Source organism: Dipodomys merriami, unplaced genomic scaffold (genome assembly GCF_024711535.1).
Source record: "Dipodomys merriami isolate MVZ:Mamm:240054 unplaced genomic scaffold, mDipMer1.0.p SCAF_21, whole genome shotgun sequence".
In the NCBI taxonomy this organism is placed as follows: Eukaryota; Metazoa; Chordata; class Mammalia; order Rodentia; family Heteromyidae; genus Dipodomys; species Dipodomys merriami.
The window spans coordinates 3354519-3374364 of record NW_027203493.1 but is presented as its reverse complement, the minus strand read 5'-3'; the positions used below and the strand labels follow the sequence as shown (position 1 = coordinate 3374364).

General features: G+C 41.6%; 1 protein-coding gene and 1 non-coding gene across 10 annotated transcripts in view; one reads left to right on the top strand and one right to left on the bottom strand.

The window, feature by feature from the left end:
• Positions 1–1253: 1253 nt before the first annotated feature.
• The window catches only part of Ctnnd1 (catenin delta 1), a 55892-nt gene continuing 37299 nt past the window's right edge, over positions 1254–19846 (top strand). For 8 of the 9 annotated variants that reach the window (XM_070032280.1, XM_070032279.1, XM_070032274.1 and 5 more), the window contains exon 1: positions 1254–1563. The gene's annotated coding sequence lies outside the window, so the exon portion shown is untranslated. Of the gene's footprint in view, positions 1564–17068; positions 17122–19846 lie in introns of those variants that run through there. The other variant, XM_070032283.1, reaches the window with a different exon arrangement.
• On the bottom strand, positions 9846–9952 carry LOC138834241 (U6 spliceosomal RNA). The gene has a single exon (XR_011374017.1). It is a non-coding gene; the product is annotated as a U6 spliceosomal RNA (small nuclear RNA).

The window sequence follows — 19846 nt, the reverse complement described above, 5'->3', positions numbered from 1 at the left end:
AGCCTGGGCAGGAAAGTCCATGAGACTCTTATCTTCAATTAACCAGCAAAAAGCTGGAATAGAGCTGTGGTTCAAGTAGTACAGTGCTAGCCTTGAGAGGAAAAAAAAAAATCAGTGCCTAGGCCCTGAGTTTAAGACCTAGGACACACACACACACACACACACACACACACACACACACACACACACACACACACACACACACACACACACACACACACACACACACACACACACACACACACACACACACACACACACACACACACACACACACACACACACACACACACACACACACACAAATTTATGAACCAGGGCTGGGAATGTGGCTTAGTGGTAAAGTGCTTGCCTAGCAGGCATGAAGCCCTGGGTTTGATTCCTCAGTACTGCATACACAGAAAAAGCCAGAAGTGGCGCTGTGGCTCAAGTGCTATCCTTGAGCACAGGGACAGTACCCAGGCCCTGAGTTCAAGCCCCAGAACTGCAAAAAGAAAAAAGAAAAAAAAATTTACAAACCAGATATCTTTAAAATTGAAGTTCAGAAGGAAATCAATTGTTGTTGTAAGACTTACTTTACTTATGCTGTTATCTACTCTGAATCTATTGTTCATATGTTGGATTTCATTTACTGTCCCTGACAAGTGCACATTATTTTGATTTCTGGGTAACAGGCAGTGGATTCTACTCTCTTCTAGTTCGTAGTATATAGACACTAAAAACTATTAACAAGTCTGGACAATTATTTCTAACCAGCTCTAATTCAATTAAGCCAAAGCAACGACATGGAGAGTTTCCTTTACATATTGCCTAACATCCAGTCAACACACCAGAAATCTATTTCTAGGATTTCTCCGTTCTTCTTTTCTGCTCTCCCTCTGGGAAAGTGCTTTGGGGTAGAAAGCAGCAAACCAAACAGCAGCAGTCAAATACAAGCAGCTCTTTTCTCCACCTGCATAGGTAAGGAGAGGGCGCAAAACCCTCCCTATCCAAGAGAGCAGAGGCTTAAGTGCGATTGCACCTCCACACCCTATCCCGGCAAGAATTCCTCAGAGATTGTATAGTCTCCGCTTTAAATATAAATAAATAAATATCTCAAACTTCCCCCTGTCTCTTTCTCTCCTCCTCCTCCTCTCTCTCTTTTTTTTAATTTCCTATAATAAAGTTTCCTATTGGATGAGGTCAGCTCCCTGATTTATGCCTGGCTCCTATTGGAAGCTTGCAGAAGCTGACATCACTTAGGAAAGAGAGGGGGTAGGGCTGCCAGATCAGTTTGTCACCACCCAGGCTCCCTTGCCTTTGGCTGGGTGCAACTTCCATTTTAGGTGTTGGATCTGAGGAGGAAAAAAAAGAGAGAGAGAGGGAGAGCGGGAGGGAGAGTGAAAGTGAGGGAGAGAGGGAGAGAGCAAGAAAGAGAGAGAGAGAAAGAAGAGCAGGAAAGGACCTGAAAGGAGGAAGAGGTGGCGGAAACCAACTGCCTTGCTGGATTTATCTTTCTCAGCACATTGGCGAAGCCTTGGGTTTCGTTCTTAAAGGACTGGGTTTTAGAAATCCACATCTGAGGTGTGTGCTTTTCTTTCTTTCTTTCTTTTTTTTTTTTTTTTTTGTTAAAGTGTGTTGGGTGAAGGAGGAGAATCCAAGTTGAATTTATCCTGACGGTAACTGGAGGAAATTTAAAAAGGGGCGAGACTGTTAAGCTGACGGGTGGCTTTTAAGAAATGATTTTTTTTTCTCCTTTCTACTTTCTATACTTTGGGAGGGATTTTGGTATCCTGTGTGAAAAAGAAAAAGTAAAATATTCAAGACCTAGGAACAAACTTCTAGGTCTAATACAGGGAGGGATTAGAGAGAAAAGTTGTGTAAATGAGTATTTCTATGTGTTCTTTGCATTTATTTATATTTTCTGGATTAAGCTAACATACTTCTGTTTGTAGAACCCAAATCAAAAGTTATGTTTTTGGCATGTTGTGTGTGGGTTGGGAGAAGAATTTATCCTAGTCTGAAGCTAAGTTTCACAGACGGTTCTTCCTATGCTCCAAAACTTTCATTTCTTTCTCCTCCTTTTTATTATTGGATTTGTGTAGATGAAAAGTTGGTGGGAGCTTGAAGTTTTGGTGGTATTGTTTTTTTCTCCCTGGGAGAGTTTGAACGGCCTAGATCTGTTTCAACCCTGCTGTTCTTGGGTGGGTCCCTCTTTTACTTTTCCAGGTGCAGTGGGTGGGGAGCCTCTTTTGCCCGAGACTTAGCCTCCTGCTTTGCTTTGTGAAAGAAAACAAATGGATCGGTGTTTACTGTTTTGGCCCTCAAATCGTCCTCCTGAAACCACCTTTGGTGGCATAGATTTCTGAATGTGTTAGATTTAAACCTGAAAATACAGTAACATTTGACTGACGTGCTTTAAGGGATGGAAAATTCTAATTACGCTTTCTCTCTCTCCTGTATTTAGTGGCCACGCACCTGAAAATATTTTCAGCTCCGTGATCTTTGGGTGGGTGGGTGTGGGCTATGTAAGTTTAAGCTGAAAGAAACTACTTCATGCAAACTTCAGTATTGAAAATGCATTTGAGAAAGCACAAAGGGGAGTTTTTATTTGTAAACCCAAGTATAAACTTGTTTTTTGGAAGTGAGTTTTTTTCTTTTGGTTATTTTACTGAAATCAGAACACTTGTTAGGACTGAAAGTCTGTGACTGTTTTCATATGTCATATTTCATCTTAGGATTTATTTGGGGTTGTTTTTAGAAGTACATTTTTGCAGAAGTACTGATTCTAGATAATTATACAGCCAACTCATCAGGAGCTGGACGCTGGGGTGTTCTCTCTCTTTTAACTGCGAATCAATCTGAAAATTATAGCTAGAATAGACACTTCCTTAATTGGAACAAGATATGTAAGCTACTCATTAGCTTTAAGCTAGTAGGTATTATTTAATAATCCTCTGATCCAATATTCCCTTCCTCTATTCTTTTTAGACTAGAACACTTCCTCTTTTCTAGAGTGAAACCATTTCTCGAAGGATGATTTCATCCTTGTGAGGTTGTGGCTTCTGGTGGAAACAGAACTTTGTTCCTCTGAACATAATCTAAGCGAGGACGACAGGAAAAATTTGATGTCTGGATCTCATAACATGTAATTGAAAAGAAAAAGAATTTGTATGTCCATTTGGGCATACAAACACAGTACTCGTTTACTATTTTTCAAATTTTATTCCAAATGTTCTCGCCTTGCATCTAGCCTAGGGGAGGGTTCTTGGGTCTTTGGAGGACTGATCATGTTGCTGCCCGAGTCTGTTTCCCACTCAGCCTTTAGGGGGAGGGATGAGAGAATCTGAAGGCGGAGTACAAAGGCAGTTTGAAAATAGGTTCTGGATGACTGAGTGATGGTGATTTGGGTCCGGCTTTAAATCTGGGCTTTGTGTAGCTATAATGAACACCATATTCACTACGGTCCGGGACTATTTCCATGAGCCAATGCATTGTTTTGACTAGTGTGTAGTTTAGAGCCTTTGGGGTGATAAGATGGAAGATGTGTCTTCTACTTACTTCACCTCCCCTGGTTCTTTCAAGGATCATAGGAAGGGGTGCAGATGAGTAAGTCTTTTATTTTGTGATTTTTTTTTTGTTCTTCATTTTGATTACTGGGTAAAAAAAATGATGACAAACAAGTATGAGTTGTACTGATTCTTCTTTCTTTGCATGCCTCCCATGTAGTACTATTGGTTTCTTTGTTATGTGAACAAGGTAGTAGTGTGGTCTGTGTTTCAGGTGGGGATCTCTTTTGACTGGCTCGAGTTTTGGTACCTTTCTTATGATTTCAGTGTTGACAGAGAGGTTGGAACATGTTCTCAGCGAGTATTAAATTGAGACGACTATAGATCTTGGAAAAAATAAAAGAGCCACATAATTACGATACAATCTTAGGTTTATCAAGTGGTTGCTCTCTAGGGATGAGTGAGATAGGAGGCATATAAATAAATTAGACATAGATCACTATCAATTGGAATAACAAAATGATTAGTTCTGTATAATTCATTGTTTTCTATTTGGGTACCTGATGGTCCCATTAGTTACTACCAGGTCTTCCTGTTCCTACCCTCCCTTTCATTGTTTTGTTTTTTTTTGTTTTTGCCATGTGTTAAGCATTTTGCATAAAATATTTACTTAATTTGTGACCACAGCCATTTTTTTTAACAAAAGGAATTTGAGATTCAGAAACTTGAGGTTTGCAAAAATCTGAACACCTATAAATGGTGAAGGCCAGGATTAACCCTTATCTGACTAACTACAATGTCTGTGGACTTCACTAGTAAACTGTAATTCTCCAGAGAGTGATGGAAATAACAACTAGAGCTAAAATGAACCCTTGCTAGAGGAAGAGGTGTTTCAACTCAGATATGGTCAGTAATCCCTTAGCTATCCCTTATCCTTTCCTGATGCTGGGATAACACAGTATATATAAAAGATTCATTTTTTCTTAAATTCCTTGGGAACTGGATATGTTAGAAAGGATATTCTTTTTGATCTTTAGAACAGAGATCTTAGAATATGCATGCCATTGCTATCTTTATTTCAGCAATGCTGGGGATTGAACTCAGCCTCTTAGGCATGCTAGGCAAGTGCTATGCTACTGAGTTACGTCCCCAGTCTTGTTTTCTTAATTTTTGACTTCCTGGAATTGTCTCGAAGTGGAATTTCTTCATCCAGAGAAATTTCAGCCACTTGGTTTGGAATGATACCACCTTGTGGGAATAGTGCAAACAATGCTTTTTGTCAAACTGAATTTAAATTGTCTTATTTTCTTCTTCCCTCTAGACTATGAGCCACTTGGGTGTAGGTACTGTCTTAGCCATACTTTTTAGTACCTGTCTCAGTATCTTATATGTACTGAGATGTTCAGTAAGCCTTAGTTGATTTAGGCACTTTATAGGAATCAGTGAGGACTTGTATGGAAAGCTTGAGAGGAAGTTGAGACAGGAAGCAAAACAACATAAATTAATAATCTTTCCATGTAATTGTGAAACTTTTATGGTAGACTGTGGTTTCAGTCTTTTGTATACCTCTTCCCTCCTATTTTTAAGCAATGTTTCTGAAAATAATGGAAGATTTTAAATTTTAGCCATTTTTTGGGCAGTCATTCCAAAGAACAGTATGAAAAGTAGGGTCCTAGTTAGATCATTTGAGAACAGGCAGCTATTTGCTGAAAACCTGAAGTATAGCCATTTTCTAAGGAGAGCCGAAAAGAGCAGCAGCAAGGAGGAATTCAGCCCTGGTTGGAATGAGGGGTTTTTACACCTGCTAATAAAAACTTAAAAGCATAGTTCTGCAGGCTCCCTGTAGTCCTAGTTACTCAGGAGGCTGAGATCTGTGGATTGTGTTCAAAACCAGCCCAGGCAGGAATGTCTGTAACACTTTTTATTTTCAGTTAACCCTCCAAAAGCCAGAAGTGGAGTTGTAGTTGAAGTGATAGAGCACTATCCATGAGTACAAAAGTTCAGGGACAGTGCACAGTGCCCAAACTCTGAGTTCAAACCCTAGGACCAGCACTAAAAAATGAAATGAAACAAAAAAACCCTAAAGTTTTTGGAGGGCTGGGAAGGTGGCTTAGTGGTAGAGTGCTTGCCTTGCATGCATGAGGCCCTGAGTTAGATTCCTCAGTACCACATAAGCAGTAAAGGCTGGAAATGGTGCTGTGGCTCAAGTGATAGAGTACTAGCCTTGAGCTGAAGAGCTGAGGGACAGCACCCAGGCCCAGAGTTCAGGCCCCACAACCAGCAAAAAAAAAAAAAGGTTTTGGAATGGTAGTTTGGGACACTAGCCTTTCAAAAAGCATGTTCGAGGGGCTGGGAGGGTGGCTCATTGGTAGAGTGCTTGCCTTGCATGCATGAGGCCCTGGGTTTGATTCCTCAAAACCACAAAAACAGAAAAAGCCAGAAGTAGCCCAGTGGCTCAAGTGGTAGAGCGCTAGCCTTGAGCTGAAGAGCTGAGGTAAGTGCCCAGGCCCAGATTTCTGGCCCTGTGACTGGCAAAAAAAAAAAAAAAAAAAAGCATGTTTGAGGTCATTTTTCATCCCTAGTTCTAAGGATTTAACCTACAGCCTTGAGCAAACTACAGGCAGGCATTCTGCCACTGAATACAACTCCAGCCCTTGATATATATGTGTGTGTGCGCACTCGCATGTACGCACATACACCCATACATATATATTTTAATCAGCCAAAATTTGTTCATGAACTATATTGGGATGTTTATATATTTAAGGACCAAAATAAGTTTTCATGGATAATTTAGAGTCATAATTGTAACAGGAAACTTGCCTGAAGGAATGAACTCTAGGTAATTCGGATATGAATAGCTACAAATACTTTTTTCATGTTCCCTTCCCTCAGGGAAAAGGGTTAAGTGTCATATGAGCTGAAATAGAGATTACTTGCCCTAAAAGATGGAGCTGCTTCTAAGGTTTCCAATAGTGCATTGGCATAGCCGAGCAGGGAGACTGGAGGAGGCTAGAAAAACTGCTCTGGTTAGGATTTACAAGAGAGAAATTAGAGTGTGACTTTGTATTTAATTGTAAAATGAATTTTTTTTTTGTCGGTTATGGGGGGCTTGAACTCTGGGTACTCTATGACTTGAGCTACCACGCCACTTCTGGTTTTCTGGTGGTTAATTGGTGACAAGAGTCTCATGGACTTTCCTTGCCCAGGTTGGATTTGAACTTTGATCCTCAGATCTCAGCCTCCGTGGTAGACAGGATTACAGGAGCAAGCCACCAGCACTCGGCTAAGTGTGTGTGTGTGTTTGTGTTTAATGTACATTTTCCCCCTAATTTGCTTGGATTTGCATGTTGTTACTTATTAAATATTAACTACCAAGAATAAGACCTGGCTTTATTAAGTTCAGGGACAAATGTGATACCCATTTTTAGGCCATTTTATTTCCAGTGAGTTCTTTGGTTGATGGGACTAGTATGGATATTTATTCAGGCATATAGTGGGGGCATCATAATGATTCAAAGACTTTTTTTGGTTGTGGGGCCTGAACTTTGGGCCTGGGCACTGTCCCTCAGCTATTCAGCTTAAGGCTAGCACTCTACCACTTGAGCCACAGCACCACTTCTGGCTTTTTTCTTTTTTCTTTTTTTTTTTTCTTTTTTCTTTTTGCTTATGTGGTGCTGCTTATGTGGTGCTGAGGAATCGAACCCAGGGCCTGAGGCATGCGAGGCAAGCGCTCTACCACTGAGCCACCTTCCCAGCCCCTCAAAGACTTTTCTTAAAGTATTATGCATTGTTCAGCAATAGGTAATTTGATCATGATTGTCACAAAACATGTCCCATTGTATGATGATAAAAGCTGGTGAATGTAAAGGTCATATCTATACCCTAGCAGCTCACAGTTTAGATGGAACACATTTTTATTTCAAATTTGCAGTAACTCTGTATCTCCTTCATTCTCCTAGACACAGATTATTAATATTTTGCTTCAAATGTTTCGCTTTTATATATTCTGTGATCAATATGCTAACCGAAAAGGCAATTTTGAACCTAAAGTGTTCCATCAATAGGTGAGGTAAGACAGCATAGCATAGTAGCTAAAAGCATTGATGCTGGTGCCATACTGGGTTCACATCTTGCTCTGACTCACAAATTGTTTAATCATTCTGCCTTGGTTTCCTTGTCTGTAAAGTGAGGATAATATGATTAAGCTATCATATAAGACTGTTATGACAATGAAGTGATGTGATATGTAAAATTCATAGAACATTGTACAGCTCATAGTAATACCTTGATTTCACTATTAGAATGAATGAACTCACACTTCAATTGTTTGTTGGATGAAAAGTTTTTGTTTTTTGTTGGGTTGGTCAGGGGGCTTGAACTCAGGGTCTGGGAGCTGTCCTTGAGCTCTTTTGCGCAAGGCCTCTTTTGCTCTGCCTCTTTGAGCCACAGCTCCACTTCTAGTTTTCGGATGGCTAATTGGAGATAAGAGTCTCATAGATTTTTCTTCCAGGGCTGGCTTTGAACAGTGATCCTGAGATCTCAGCTTCTTGAATAGCTAGGATTACAGACAAGAGCCACTAGCACCTAGCTGGATGAAATGTTCTTTAAAGTACCTTAAAACCTGAGTTTTTTTGGATACAGTCTTGTAACGTAGGCTGGTCTTGAACTCCTGCCTGGGCCTTCCAAGTGCTTGGATTATAGGCCTATACCATCATGCTCTCTGCTAAGTTTGTTTTATTCATTTATTTTTTACAATTGGGGAAAATAAGCGTTGTTAGTAGTGGAGTTGTATGGGTGGGGTTGTCCAAAACTGGCAGTTTGAGAATGGATATAATGAGGTATAAATGTTGGGGGGGCAGGGGATGAGGGGGGGAGACCAACAATAGGATCTTACAATAATTTTTTTACACTAAATATCTTACAGGGCTGGGAAGGTAGCTCAGTGGTAGAGTGCTTGCCTTGCATGCAAGAGGCCCTGGGTTCGATTCCTCAGCACCACATAAGAAAAAAGCCGGAAGTGGCGCTGTGTCTCAAGTGGTAGAGCACTAACCTTGAGCTGAAGAGCTGAGGGACAGCACCCAGGCCCAGAGTTCAGGCCCCACGACCGGACCAAAAAAAAAAAAAAAAAAAAATCTTACAATAATTTCTTCAAAGACTTTGATACTTAGAACAAAAAACCCTGCAATCCAAGTTACTCTTAACTTTCTGTATGTATAAGAAGCAGAACTGGAGCATCACAAGTGTAATTTTTTAAAATTTTCAGCAGAGAATGGGTTGAAAGAGTTTGGTTTGGATTATTCTTCTTGACTTTGAACAGGTTCTTTACTTCCAAGTCTTGCTTGTCCAGCTAGGAGTTTGTAAGGTAACATTTAGTCAGGAGTGCTTGTACCGGAAACAATTACACAGAAACCAAGGCAGGGTTATGCTATCCTTTTTCTTGCAATGAGCTCTCCTTCTTTTTTCTTCTTCTTTCAGGAAACATTCTGTACTTGAAGCCCTTATTTATGGACATTCACAAACAGACATGTAGAAATTGTGGGTTCACCACTGCTTCCTGTGAAAAGTGTGTTTCTAAAAAGGGTCTACTTTTCTAGGTGGAAAAGCCAGTCTGTGGCCATGTATGTGTTAGATTAAAGCCTTGCCTGGAAACTTGTAGGTTTCTTCCAGCCTGGGATTTCCTTCCTTCCTTCCTTCCTTCCTTCCTTCCTTCCTTCCTTCCTTCCTTCCTTCCTTCCTTCCTTCCTTCCTTCTTTCCCTCCCTCCTTCTCTTTCTTCCCTCCCTCCCTTTCTCCTCTTTCTTCCTCTTTGCTTCTCTTTTCTTCTTTTCTTTCCCACCTTCCATTCCTCCCTTTCTCTCATATTTTTTGTAGCACATACTAGTTTTACACGGGGATGTTTTATTGTGACTTTCCTTACATATATATAATGTAGCCCTGTCAGACCCACTTCATCCCCCTTCCCACTTTTTTTTTTCTTTGCTTGTACCAGGACTTGAACTCAGGGGCCCCAGCTTTCTTGCCTTCATTTGGCTTTCCTGCTCACTGTTGGCACTATAACAGTATACTTGAGGGGCTGGGAAGGTGGCTCAGTGGTAGAGTGCTTGCCTTGCATGTATGAGGTTCTGGGTTCGATTCCTCAGCACCACATAAGCAGAAAAACCCAGAAGTGGCGCTATGGCTCAAGTGGTAGAGTGTTCGCCTTGAGCTGAAGAGCTGAGGGACAGTGCCCAGGCCCAGAGTTCAGGCCCCATGACCAACAACAAAAAAAAAACAAGCAGTATACTTGAGCCACACCTCCAGCCTGGTATTTTGCTGGTGAATTCACTAGATAGGGGAGAACTTTCTGATTTTTTTTTAAAATAGGGAATGCTTCCTGAATTTGTGTGCCATCCTTGCACAAGGGCCATGTTATTCTTTTCTGTGCCATTCCAGTTTTAATATATGTACTGCCAAAGCGAGCCCAACTTTCTGGTTCATAGGATAGTATTGTTTATTTCATTGGGATGAAGGATTACATTTGCAATTTGGGAAAATTGATCTAAGTAATTCAGATGACGTTGATATTCAGATGTAGATTCTCATACATTTCCTAATTGATTATATTCATGTAGTACAATTGACAGTAAAGCAAAGGGAATTTACTTTTCCCCTAGTAAATTCCAATTTTTTTGTGTGTGTGCATCATATGTTGTTCTATATTGGACTGAAATAGCAAATTTCTCTTTATGGAGTGGAAATATTTTTGTTTTAGGAATCTTATATCGTAAGAAACCAAAATTTATTCTGGTGGTTGAAGACATAAGACATTGTTCTAGAAACTAGGTCAACTTTTCGTTACCTTTATTACAGTATCTACAGTTCCCATCGCACTGCAAGCGAGGCACATCTCATTGAAGTAAAGTAGCTGGTGTATATTCAGTACACTTTTAAAATAGAGGAGTCTATTTTAAAAGAGAAATGGGTGCCAATCTGATTTCTTTCCTGCTTCTTTGTTGGAATGGGGGAAGTTCTGTTACCTCTCTGCTGTTCTGCTCTCCACGGCTGACTTTGTAAACCAGGGCACAGTGGCCCACTTGTGTGTCTTCCTGGCTGAAGGTCAGTCAGGTGGGAAGGTAGGGCTGTAGGAGCCTCCAGTTCACAGACCCAATATCACAATTAGGGAAAAATGAAAAGTATGGAATCTGTTGTAGTCTACATTCAACCAAATAGAACTCATTAATGTTTGCCCTTACAGAGCTTACATTCTAGTTGTGAGAAGCAGCTGGTGGTATGGCGCCAGTAGTGGTGGGATGTCTTGAGTTCACACCCCAGTACTATTAAAACCAAACCAAGCTCAGTGGTAGAGCGCTTGCCTTGCATGCCTGAGGCCCTGGGTTTGATTCCTCAGCAAACATAAGCAGAAAAAGCCGGAAGTGGCGCTGTGGCTCAAGTGGTAGAGCACTAGCCTTCAGCTGAAGAGCTGAGGGACAGCACCCAGACCCAGAGTCAGGCCCACAACCGACAAAAAAACAAAAACAAATCAAAACAACAACACATTTGTGAGAGACAAATACTCTATAAGCAAATACATGTGTAATATGCCCGGGTATGATACTACAGTTGAGAAGAAAGCAAGCAGAGGAAGTAGGATGGAGAGTGGAGGATAAGATGGGAATGAGGTTATTCTATTTTTAAAGAGTAGTCAGGGGAGGCCTTATGTATAAGATATATGGGAGAAAGACCAAAGAAATGAAGGGTGGAGGGCTGGGAATATGGCTTAGTGGTAGAATGCTTGCATAGCGTGCATGAAGCCCTGGGTTTGATTCCTCATTACCAAGTCATCTCCTTACTTCAGGCTCCAGAGACAGCAGCTGTTAATTGTTTTTGCTGAATTCCTCCTAAGTTGAGGCAGCTTGCCTCCATCTTTCTTCCATTGTAGAAGCTCCAGGAGAGCAGCTTTTAGTGAACAGAAGTAACAGCTAAGACCCTGAGTACATTTGTTGCTTTGATGTTTGTGATCACATGTTAGACTTACCACATTTACCTGCTGCTTCTCGTTTGGTTCATTTGACCAAAAAGTTCTTGCTCGCTTGTTTTTCTCTGTGTCTGTGTCTTATCCCTGTTTTCTTTCTTTCCTTTTTCTTTCTTCATCGGTTACCATGTAATTAATTAATTGATTAATTTTTGTCAGTCCTGGGGCTTGAACTTAGGGCCTCTTGCTGTACCACTTGAGCCTTGAGCCGTAGGTCCACTTCTCCCTTTTTTGTGAGTTAATTAGAGGTCATTGTCCTTGGATCTCAGCCTTCTGAATAGCTAGGATTACAGGTGTGAGCTACCAGTGCCTGGACTAATCATACCCATACTTCTGTTTTGCATATCAAGGGTGATGATCATCCCTGTTAAGTAACTGTCAGGCTCTGTTTTTCCCTTTCTAAATATGTATGCTTGGTTCCTTAAGGACTGTCAAAATATATATGCTGAGAAGCTTTGTTTGGTTGACTTTGGAGCTGGGGAAGAAGTACCAAGTGACTTGAAGGTCTCTGTCAACTTTGGATAGGAAAGTAAGAGGGTATTTGATTACCAGAGTATCTGTCTTTTGAATCACCCACTCTTCTCACTTTCCCTCTCAAGATTTCTGGTTTAGCTAGTCCCTTAGTAAAAGACTCTCTGTCTTCCTCTCTCTGTTTGGAGTTTTAACCCTGGTACTTGACCTGATTACCCTCTGTTCTATGTTTTAATTGTACCTCTCTAGTTGTCATTCTGTTACTCAATATCATCCTTGGGAGATGACCTCAATCAATAGTATTTTTCTCCCCTGAAACTGGGTTTTGAACTCAAGAGCTTCATGCTTGCTAAACAGGTGCTCTACCAGTCTGCTAGCACTCAGCCATTAGTTGAGATTGAGTCTCTGAACTTTTAGGCCCTGCTGGCCTTAAATCATGGTCTGCCAACCCCATCCCCTCATTTCTACTTCCCAAGTAGCCAGGATTCCAGGCTTGAGCCACTAAACCTGCCCCCTTTTAAAATTTTTGGTGGTAAATTATTTGAATTCAGGATCTGGAGCTTCTTAGGCAGGGGTGCTATACTACCATAAGACACTTCCCTTCCCCCTACCCCTAATTCTCTTATCTGTCAGGTTGCTATCTTGTTTTGGATGGAAAATACTCCAGGCAATCACAGATTCCCCAAGATTTTGAAGTACTGGTTGTGTTACTTTAGCACATACAGATGAGGCCAAGATGTTTGTAGTTGTCCTGAGAATGTGTCTTTTAATGCTGCTTAATTTTTTTTTTTAATTTACTAAGTCTTCAGTGACACATGCTTCCTTATGAAAATGTTCATAAACTTTTTCCTTATGGAAATGTTCATAAACTTCGTTTGTGTGTGCTGTCCTTGGCACTTGAACTCAGGGATTGGGGGCTGATCCCTGAACTTCTGTGCTCAAGGATAGTGCTCTAACACTTGAGCCACAGCTCCACTTCCCAGTTTTTGTTTTTCTTTTGGTGGTTAATTGGAGATAGAGTCTCACTGACTTTTCTGCCGGGCTGTGAACCTTGATCCTCAGATCTCAGTCTCCAGAATAGCTAGGAGTAGAGGCATGAGCCTCTGGCACCTGGCTTCTATAGATTTTTGTTATTGTTTTGTTGGTGGTGATGGTCATGAGGTCTAGGCACTGTCCTTGAGCTACTTTGCTCAAGGCTAGTGCTCTACCACTTTGGTCCACAACTCCACTTTTGGTTTTCTGATGGTTCATTGGAGTTAAGATTCTCACAGACTTATTTGCCTGGCCTGCCTTTGAACTGTAGTCTTCAGATGGTCAGCTTCCTGAGTAGCTAGGTTTATAGGCATGAGCATCCAGCTTCCATAGACCTTTAAAAGACATTTTGCTACTTGCTTGTTCTTACTAAAACCTCATGTTAAAGTGACTTTCTTGGATAAGTGTTAGATTATCCTTGAATTGAGTTTCTGGTTATTTTTCACTATCCTAGATTATCCAGTAGGCTAGAAACATCTAGTGGCCTCAAATGGTACATTTATGACTTTGGACTTCTTTTATGATACAGTATGGAACCAGTCTAACAATCTCTTTGTTCCTTGGAGGAAATTTTAACTAAGACATTTTAAAAGTAATTATGTTGCTTAGTCTGCAATGTAAACAGGAATATTTTACTCCTATAAAGCAACTCAGGAATCCTAAGAGGGTGGTGCTGGCAAGTGAGCTAGCTCTTCTAGGCTCTGAACTTAGAAATAGGATTTAGGACTGTGCTATGGCAGCCATCCTTATACACAATCCATGCTTTCAAAGAGTCTCTGATCTGTGCAGTGTAGTGATCTGAGCTGTCTGGTGAGCAGTAAAAAGAGAACAAATAATGTATTTTGTAATTGCACTTTTTGTAAGAAAATGTTGTGATTAGAGGGTTGTCAGGGATAGGTTACTCCAGTGGTTGCCAATAGACCACAATGAAGACTCTTTGAAAACATGAATTTCCTACCCCCTACTCCCATTCCCCCCTTCCAGAAATTGAGGTATGGGATATTGAATGTTTTTCCAAAAGCTTCCCAGGTCATTTTGATCAATCACGTTTGAGTACCACAAAAACCTGGACATTGGAATTAAGCTTCTCAAGTAGGTGGTTACTTAGAATGAGAAGTGGAAAGACCACTAGTTCGTGTTAGGTAGCCATGGTGAGGATCTGGTTAATTTGAAGTGGTGTACCTCTGTGTCACCTGGTATTGTTTGAATATACAGATGTTATTTCTGATTGATTTGAAGGTTATGCAAATACTTGTCATAGTATAGAGAACTTGCCTGCTAGGGCCAAGGGAAACTTGTAGACTATATCCATTTCCTCTCTCCATTTTGAAATTGTGGAACAGTTTTGGGAGAGGATGTTAGCATTGAAACTTAGCTGGACAATTTGTTTAGAACTGGACAGGAAAGGCCAATTTACTTCCTGTCTGAAAAGGAAGTGCTGGCTTCCTTCCCTCCCTCCTTGACTGACTAACTCTGGTCAACTTGGAATATGGGATGGGGGGAGGAGCTGGTTATGTTAGTACTCTTAACTGGTTACTAGTGCTTTTCCCACCAGTATTTATGTTTGGTTGCATAATATTTGCTACCCCTTTGTGTGTGCTCTTATTTCTTTTCTCTTTCTTTCTTTCTTTCTTTCTTTCTTTCTTTCTTTCTTTCTTTCTTTCTTTCTTTCTTTCTTTCTGTCTTTCTTTCTGTCTTTCTTTCTGTCTTTCTTTCTGTCTTTCTTTCTGTCTTTCCATCTTTCTTTCTTTCTTGCCCTGTATTAGGGTTGGCTGTTCAGGAAGTCTTCTAATCTCAGTTTTGTATACACCTCCTCTATATTCTCTGATATTTAAAAATAGCCAAGGAGTTGTAGAGGGAAAAACTGTAACCCATTTGATCCTGAGGGGTAGGTTGTAGAAAGGAAAAAATAATTGGACAAGAAGGGAGTGAGGGTAACAAAGCTTTCTTATTTTTAACTTGAGCCAAGAAAGCATTCCAAGTGGGGCCAGTTGGCACTCTTCCTGCTATTTTAGTCCGGGCTTCTTCCTACTGACCAGTCAATTGTATTAAGTGTTTGATGTGAGTCTGAACTGTAGTCTCAGGGGGTGGGGGAGATTAAAGGGGGTGGGGGTTACTTGGTGGAAACAGCTGTTGCCTTCATCAAGCCTGCTCCGTCACCCCCTTCTTTTCAGAGTATTTGGAGTGAGGGGTGGCTGAGGAGTTGGAACTCTGGCATCAGATTCCCAGTAATTGTCATGTAGCAGGAATGGATTCTCAGGCGCTCTTAATACTATGTGGGATGTTGGCTAGTTGGAATGTAGCTACATTTTTTTAGTCACATTCTTTTCTCTGCCTCTCCTTGCTCTAATTCTTTTCAGTTTTGGGCTTGCTTTGGAGCATGACATGGGAAGGTAGATAGCAAAACCGATTTAACCTCCCCCCCCCCCCTTAAATCCCTGGGCCCTCCAGGGATTTCTATCTTTTATTCCTTTGGTTGGGTTTTCCAAATGTATCTGGAAACAGCTAGAGATACAATTTGGAATCAGGACCTCTGGTAAAGTTAAGTTGGATTAATTTATACTCCTCATCTTTTTCCCTCCCTCAGACGCCAGGGTGACTAGTTCTGAGTCAGCACTCCCCTTCTGTCTCACCTTGCTCAGTTTGATGCAGAGAGCCTGCCTGGCATCCTTCAGAGGGAGCAGCCTTAGCATTGATATAGGTGTGTTCAGTTCTCTATTTGAGGTGTGTCTTACACACATTTTTTTTTAATATCTCAATAGTCTTTCTCTTTAGGTGCTACTATTTTAGTTCTTAAATTGTTTTTATTAGCTTATGTTAGTTATACTAATATATATATATGTATATATATATATAATATACATTGTTACATCTTCCTAAGTTTCCTCTGTATTTCAGTCCATCTCACCCCCTCTATCACAGTCTCTGTCCCTTCCTCCCCCGTAATTTGTCTTTGTATGTCCATCTCACTCTGTGGTCCTTAATTGACTAATTTCTTTGGTCTTGACTGTGAGAGGGAGCACTAAGTAAGAATACTAACATTTGTAACTATATTTTCAGTATTCTTGGGTGGAGGGGGAAGGGAGTTAGTTTGATTTGGTGCTAGGAAGGAGATCATAAACTTGCTTTTGTGTGATTCAGTGACAGAATTTACAGTGGATAGGCCCTGCTGTTGAGTTCTGTTCTAAAGCATAATGTTGTTAGCTTTTTTTTTCTTTGTCTTGTTTTCTATCCTGCCCTAGACTAGCTGACTATTGTGTATGTTCCTGTCCTACCTCTCCACCTGGTTGTACCAGATCTAGATAAAAACTAAATCCTTCTGAGTTGTGCTATTTTATTTAGACTGAGCTTTTGCATTATGTACTTCTTGTACTACATAGATCAGGATTTAGCCCTCAGTGCTTCTAGCAGGTCCAAAAAGTGGGGAGAGGAAAAGACTAGGATGAAGGAAGGAAGGGAGAAAAGCTAGGGGTGTTTGTCTGCCTAGCAAAATGGAGGCTCCAGGTTCAGTCCTCATTGCGGCATGTCAAAAAAGAAAAGATGAAGAAAGATGGCATAATTGCTTGGGATTTCTCTGATTGGAGAACATGGCTGTTTAGACCCAGGGGATTGAGAGACCATAGGGTAAAGGGTGTTTGGTCTTCCAGATTTTGAAGCTCTTTGGTTAATAGGACTTGACTTCCATCTGTATCTTTGCTTTTGGGACTTAAGGCTTAACTGCCAGTGGGCTGTGCGAGATAATATTATTTAGTCCATTCTTGGAGTCAGCTAAGGATTCTAATTAGGAAGGGGACTCTCTGTCCCCCCCCCCCCAAAACCAGGCTGCAAATCTACAACCCAGCAGGAAAAGCTGAGGTCACTGTCCTGACCTCTTAAGCTGCTAAGACTTACAGTGAAATTCCTAGTGGCCCTCCTCCCTCCAGTTCTCTAGGGAAGTAGGGAACTTTGCCCCTAGCACTTGATAAACTGCCTCTCTGTTGGGTGGAGTCTGCTGCCATTGTTTGTTCTCCGTGGGGCCTGTTTTTGGAATCAACTCTTCGCTTTCAGGGAAAAGAGTTTGAAAGGCTTTAAAACCGTGGAAGTGAGTGACAGGATTGGTCCTACGGTAGCTCTCCAGGTGAGAATATTCATTGACTTGGATCCAGGTTAGTGATCAGATTGCCACAATGAAGTTTTCTTGGGGATGTAGTTGCATTGAACAGAACAGCCACACTAGCTCTAAGATCCCTAGTGCACTGTCTCCAAAGTGAAGAAACTTGGCAAGATGGAATCTTAAAAATCCCTCACTGGTTCCACTCTTAGGCCTGTACACACCGTGTCTGCGGATTCTTAAAGGCCTGAGCTTTGTCCTATGCCGTGTTGGCTTGGGGCAGGGAAGGAGGGTTGTTTTCCCCGAACATGATAAGGAACTGAGCGGGGTAAAGTGGGAGCTCTGGTTGGTGATTGGTAGACAGGATGCCCTGGAATGCAGTTGGCCTGCAGCCCAGAATCCAGCACTTTGTATTTGTTTGTTTCTGGGAGACTGTGGTCTGGTGCTACTGTGACAGGAAGTGAGAAAGCTGGGAGTGGGGGAATGGGAGAGGGGCGATGTCTTTGTGGTTCTCCTGTGAAATCTCTTTGTCCCTGAAGAGCAGCCCTGCCACCGAGCACCACTGAGAAGAGAGCAGTCTTTGTGTGTCTAATGGGTCTCCAAGCATCTAGCTACTCCGAGGGATTAGGGGGTGCAAGTTCTGACCATGGCTTTTTACATTTTAGCACTTGAGTTATATAAATGGCCTCGATCTCTTATCATTGGGGAGTTTACGGAGTTTTCTGTGCACTATTATTATTTATAGATGTCTAGGATTTCATTGAGGGAATTGTAGACAAAGATAAATGTTACATAATTTTCATGTAATGCACATAGATTGCAGATTTTTTGGGGGCCTGAAAGGAGCAGAAAAAAACAAACCAGGTACTGCTGGGACCCTACTGTTTTAGATTGCGTCCTTCCAGGTGGCATTCTATGGGATTCAGATCAGAGAAACCCACCCAGTTCTCTGATTTTCCATATTGAGAGTTGCTGGCAATTCTCTGATGTTCTCATGTAACTGGGGAATGGTTGGGAGTTTCCTGGGATTTTTTTCTCCCCCTTAAACTCTAGACTGAGATAGCACCTGAACCTCTTTGTCCTCTCCCTCCTGCCTTCTTTTCTTCTTTGTTTCGTGTTTTCCCTACCCTCTATTCCAGCTGTGAAACAGGCATCTTTTCTCACTTGGTGGATTGGGTGGCTGAGTCCTCAACTTTTTGCCAAACTGGCTAGCCCCGGAGCACACTCACACAGACCGGCCTTTGATTGCCCAAGAGGACAGCTGCCCTAGAGGCAGATTGCTAACATACCGCCAGAACAATCCCTCTCCTCTGTTCTAATGCTGGCTAGCACCGGCTTCTGTGCTTCTAGTTCCTTCCCTTTCCCACCCAACTCTGATCTTTAGTTTTGGCTTAGTGAGATATCCCATTAAAAATGAGAGTGGGAAAATTTGTGATTAGATTTTTTCCCCCCTCGGGTTGAGGGAGATCAAAGGATATGGCCTGTTGCCAGATTTCTAGAATCAGCTTGCCACCAGTTTAAAGGTAGGTGATTGGGAGAGAGTATCTTTTTTTTTATTTGTTTATTTTTCTTTCCTCCTGAGTACTTCTTCTTTATCAAAAGGGACTAAGCTAGAAGTAAAATTACTAACAAGCTGTTCTTCCCCAGATTTTGCTTTTCAAAGGGAAGTAAGCACCTCTAGATCTCAGTAGTTCTACTCAATCTTCTCTTGCTGATGTCTCCATTCACAGACTCTTTTTTTCCTCTTTTGAAACAGGAGCCCATTATATAGCTTAGGCTAGCCTCAAACTTGGGATCCTCCTGCCTCAGCTTCCCAAATGTTGTTATTCCAAGGCTTGTGCCATCATGCCCTACTTAAAAGAGAGAGAGGGGGGCGGGATAGGGAGGGAAGAAGGAGGGAAGGAAGAAAGAAGCAAATCTTTCTTTCTTTTTTTTTTTGTTGGTCGTGGAGCTTGAACTCTGGGCCTGGACGCTGTCCCTCAGCTCTTCAGCTCAAGGCTACAACTCTACCACTTGAGCCATAGCACCACTCCCAGCCTTTTCTGCTTATGTGGTGCTGAGGAATTGAACCCAGGGCCTCATGCATGCGAAGCAGGCACTCTACACTGAGCCAACTTCCCAGCCCCACAAACCTTTCTTTTGTTTAACCTCTCTATTGAACTTAGAATGACTTTAGTCACTGGAAGAACAGACCATACTCCTTCTAATGTGTCAAGAAGGAGCATAGGGAAGATTTGTGTTCTGACACAGTAGTCCACCACTTTGGGCAAGGTACTGCTTTTGATATGTTGTTTATTCATCATAGAAAGGGCCCATGATCTGGGCTGTGACCGAGGTGGCTTGTAGTCCTAGATGCTTAGTAGGCTGAGAAGGAGAATCATTTGAGCCAACCTTGGGTTTTTTGTCCATGTGGGGCTTGAACTCAGGGCCTGAGTGCTGTCCCTGGGCTTTTGTGCTAGAGGCTAGTGCTCTAGCAGAGCCACCAACACCCAGCAATGAAACTTCTCTTGCACAACAGGTTTATGCTTACAAAAAGAAAAAAAAAAAGATGGGCCAGGTGTTAGTAGCTTATGTCTATAATCCTAGCTACTGAGGAGGCCGATATCTGAGAATCTCTTGTTTGAAGCCAGACTAGGCAGAAAAGTACCTGATACCTGAGACTTATCTCCAATAAACTACCAAAAAGCCACAAGTGGAGCTATGACTCAAGTGGTAGAGTGCTAGCCTTGAGCAAAAAAACTCAGGGACATCA